The sequence below is a fragment of the Helianthus annuus genome, chromosome 17 (assembly GCF_002127325.2).
Source record: "Helianthus annuus cultivar XRQ/B chromosome 17, HanXRQr2.0-SUNRISE, whole genome shotgun sequence".
In the NCBI taxonomy this organism is placed as follows: Eukaryota; Viridiplantae; Streptophyta; class Magnoliopsida; order Asterales; family Asteraceae; genus Helianthus; species Helianthus annuus.
In genome coordinates, this window is record NC_035449.2 from 9925321 (window position 1) to 9930261 (window position 4941).

General features: G+C 31.2%; 1 long non-coding RNA gene across 1 annotated transcript; it reads right to left on the bottom strand.

Annotated features, from left to right (window-relative positions):
- Positions 1-3172: 3172 nt before the first annotated feature.
- On the bottom strand, positions 3173-3915 carry LOC110925762. Its single transcript, XR_002584715.2, has 3 exons — positions 3862-3915; positions 3307-3414; positions 3173-3204 (listed from the first exon to the last, which is right to left on the bottom strand). It is a non-coding gene; the product is annotated as an uncharacterized LOC110925762 (long non-coding RNA).
- Between the last annotated feature and the right edge of the window lie 1026 nt (positions 3916-4941).

Consider the following 4941-nt stretch of genomic DNA (forward strand, 5'->3'; position numbering starts at 1 on the left):
CTATCCCAAAGTTTCAAAACAAACCAACCATAAAACCACATTTAATATTCATGCTTAACCATCTAAAATAAACATAATAACCAACATTCACGAACCGCCTCTTTCTTTGTGATCTTGGGTACGACTTTGGTCAACATCAAACGCTGAGAAGACTTGACGTACGTAAAGAAAAGAGTGGAGCCGATCTCAATAAGCCATTTACCAAAAACTGCGTGTATGGCTACTGAGATAAATCTATATGATAACAAAAACCGCATTTGACGTCGAAACAATTAACAACCAAGTTTTGACAGTAAATAATGTCAAAGTTGTGTTATCCATTAACAGGAACACTAAGACTAAAGTATCAACTTTCATACAATAGAGTGTTGTTTACTTACTATTTGTTCAAAAGGTAAATGAAACACACTAACCACATCATCAGCATATAACCAACATATACATATTACCAAAAGAGTTTACTAACCAACCATCCGTACTATCCCCAAGTAACAAAACAAACCAACCAAAAACCATATTTAATATTCATGCTTAACCATCTAACATAAACATAATAACCAACATTCAGGCACGGCGTCTTTTCTTTGTGATCTTGTGTACGACTTTCGTCAACATCAAACGCTGAGAAGATTTGACGTACGAAAAGAAAAGAGTGGCGCCGAACTTGATGTGATTCAATTTCAAGAAAGCTGGCCACTTTTTAAAGCCATACCTGAACCCCTTCCCAGACTTCTTGGCTCTAGTGCACAACTTAGTGAGTTCAAATTTTTCGTTCTGAACTGTAACATTGTGCAAGTTGTCAATAGAAAGACACAGATGGCTTGAAACATCAGTCGGTAAACGCTGAGAAAAAAAAAACAAAAGGATTAATTATCTGATTCATTAATAAGTTATGTATCTTGTATTATAAAATTTTAAGGAAAGAAATCATATTATAAAGTTTACCAGTCTGCTTCCTGCTTTCTTTGTGAACTCAATTACAGCAGTTTTCTTGAACTTTTTCGATGTAGAGCATTTACGGTCAACATCATGAGCTTTGGAAGTCAAGGAACTGAATGCCTTACGCTTTGGTTTAGCCTAAAACAATAAGTGTAAAAATTATATAGAAATGTAAACTTTTGTTATATAAAATATATTAATAAGAAAAAAGTGTACAACAATACGATACATGGTTGTTTAAATAATCAGAGATAATTTAATGGTAGAATACTTACATGTTTGTTTTCAGCAAAGCTGATTTCCTGAAGGACCATACAATCATCAACTTTCAGAAACTTAGAACGTGTACCATAAGGCATATGAGACGTGGATGTCAAGGATCTGGATACCTTACCCTTTGGTTTAGCCTAAATAATTGAAAGTAAACAATAAGTGTAAAATTTTTACAGAAATGTAAAGTGTTGATGTATAAAGTTTAAGTCAACATTATATGTAATCGTATAAATGACATGATAAAGTTTTATAAAAAAATTGAATATTGAAAACAAACATTAAATAAGTATTAAATTAACATATTAAAATGAAAAATATATTTATTCATTAAAAGGATTATACATTTGTAAAGTCAACATCAAAAGCTGCGAAGACTTGACGTACTTAAAGAAAAGTGTGGCGCCGAACCGGATGTGATTTGATTTCAAGAAAGCTGACCACTTGGTAAAACCATACCTGTAACCATCATCAGACTTCTCGGCTCTTGTGTTCATATTAGTTAGCTCACTCCTTAGGTTCTGGATCGTAACGTCATGCAAGTTATCAATAGAAAGAGACATATCACTCGAAACATCAACCGGTAAACGCTGAGAAATGAACAGAATGGATTAATTATTAAATTCATTTATCAAAAAATTAGTAGACATTTAATAAATAATAATGATTATAATCATATCATAACGTATACCAGTTTGATTTCAGCCACTTTGGTGAAGTCTAAAAATGAATTGTTTTTCAACCTTTTGACTGTACGTTTACAGCGAACATCAGCCGTCGCCGTGGTGGATCTGCAAGCCTCACGCTTTGATTTAACCTAAATATTTAAAAGATATAAAATAAGTATCATAATTAAAAAGAACTATAATGATTTCATGAATGAATTTTATTAGTAAACATTATACAATGTGTACTTACAGTAATGTTTTCAGAAGGCTTCATTATATCAATGACAACACACTCATTCTTCCTCGAAACGTTTAAACGCGTACGATAGGCGATATGAGAATTTTTGGACAACTCGTGTAAACGAAATTTATTCTTTGGTATCAAGAAATTATCGAGATCCATATCAAACTTGCTTTTGACCTAAAACAAAAGAAAAAAAATATGATAAAGTAAAACGCATAATATGATAAAAAAATACAATGTACATATTGAAAAAAAAATATTAAATTATGTTATTAGTTCATATAAACCTTTGGAGAAACAGTTTCATCACCACAGACAACCTTTGACTTCCCTTTCGTGTCCAACTACACAAGAGTGAATAAGAAACATATAAATATAACATGAAGTAATTAATAGCATCTATATAATATATAAACAAACTTATAAAAAAATATTACATGACATTGAGAGGTAGCAGATGGAGTCTCTTTCAAAGCATCATTCTTTGTATTCCAACAATCATTGAACTACATAAAAGAAAATATTAGCACAATTTAATAGTGTACTTATGTAATAGATATAATAAGATCTGTTAATAATTTGAACGCATACACTTACCAGCTTCTTATCATCTTCTATCTCAATCATGGTTGTAAAACAAGGTTTCCAAGGCCGAGTACTCCCCGAGTAGTCGCTACAAGGTAGGCTGCCGAGGCGACTTTCTCTAACTCCGCCTAATTAATCGGAATCAATCAAACGCGGTCAAACTCAGCCAAAATCGGATTTCGTAGGTCAATTTGGGCCGAGTTTGACTTAGAAAAATAATAAAACATAATTTATATGACTATCATATTAAATAATGAATATCATTTTCACGTATTTTGTTATAAATATTAGTAAATTTATGTTATTAGACATATATTTATTTTCCGAAAACTAATTTCTTTATAATTTAACATGTCCGAGTGCTCCCCGAGTACTCTCCGCCTATGCCGAGTACTCTCAACTCCCCGGTCGACCGACTAGGGAGCGCCTAGCGACTTTTGCAACCATGATCTCAATTAGAGCAGCTATATGTCGATCAAACTTGTAGTCGTCAGTATCCTAAAAAATGACATCATAAATATAAAAATATAAAAATATAAGAATAAAACAATGTACTGGCTGTTAAAGTTTGTTAACATATATTAAAACATAGTTACATACATTAAATATAGACTCAAAATTTGGAAGTTGAAAGTCACCAACACTATCCCCAGCAACACCTTCTTCAACATGACTTTCGGTAGTCTGTGGCTTCTCCTTGTGTTTCGACTATAGATAAAAAGTCCACATTAGTAACAATGTTAAATAAAGTTCAACTAATAAGATCGTATCAATCAACTTTAACAACGAAGGAGCGTTGTTTTTAGGATCCATAACTACAAACGAAGTAAGCAATGTTTTTAAAAAATATAACGATAATCTATTTATAGAAACAATGTCTATTTACAGAAACCGAATAATAATTCTAAATACATAAAATTAAACTTAAAACAGTAATTTGTTTATAGAAACAAAAAAAAACTTTAAAAGGAAATTAAAGGTATCCTTAAAAAAATTAACAACTAACTAAATAGAAAAAGATATAATTGATAAAACAAACCATATGAACTTCAAAAGATAATCACATAAACTTTCAAAATAAAGCATGAAGACAAAACTTAAAACCAAAGACTATAGATATCAATAAACAAACAACACCAAGAAAACTGAACTAACCTGTTTTGGTTGACGAACACTCCGAGTTCGATTGTCACAAAAGATTGAGGGTTCACCATGAGAAAAAAACTATAAATCATTCAGAACATATATTATTAATTTTTGAAGAAAAAAACCAAACAGACAGGATAAAATCAACTAATAAGTGGCGTCGAACCGGATGTGATTTCATTTCAAGAAAGATGACCACTTGGTAAAACCATACCTGTAACCATCACCAGACTTCTCGGCTCTTGTTTTCATAAGGTATTTCCTATGATTCGAAACAAAAAACATAAAAGCTTAAATAAATTATTGTCTGTTGAAAAAATGAAAACCAAAGAAACATACCAACAATATAGGATCATCTTCATCAATCAACTTTAAAAACGAAGGAGCGTTGTTTTTAGGATCCATAACTGCAAAGGAAATAAGCAATTTAAAAAACAAATATAACGGTAACCTATTTATAGAAACAATGTCTAATTACAGAAACATGTTTAAAAAGAAATTAAAGTTATCTTTATACCTATTTAAAAATAATTATGCATAAACAGAAATTCAATAACAAATAATAAAGACTATACATATGAAACACCCTAATTTTGTAATTGACTAAAGTCGCAGCGGAAACACGTACCATAAAAATTTCTTTCCTTATAATTACCTTGACTTACTTAAAACTTCATTTTAATACAACTTTTTTTTTTCACATGAAGTCATCAAATAACTCATTTACAATTAAATACATGACATGGGTTTTCTAAATTTCAACACCAACGTTCCCGTACAATCTGTCTTGTGACTCGATCCTCGATCTCTAATCCTTGAAGATCCTCGTGACTCATACAACCTGCACTCACCACATTCATTCATACATTAGCACACATTATATAAACAAGATTCATTCACGAACACTTCACTATTCGTCATTTTTCAAACTTTAAGCATTACATCTGCGTATCCATTTCCTGGTGAGGCTTCAGTAATGTACCTGCATTACTTTTCATTCTCAAGGTACACCATTAAAACGTTAACACTCTACGTGTCTAAATCATGCTTACATACATACTTACATACAAACATACATTCACATCTACA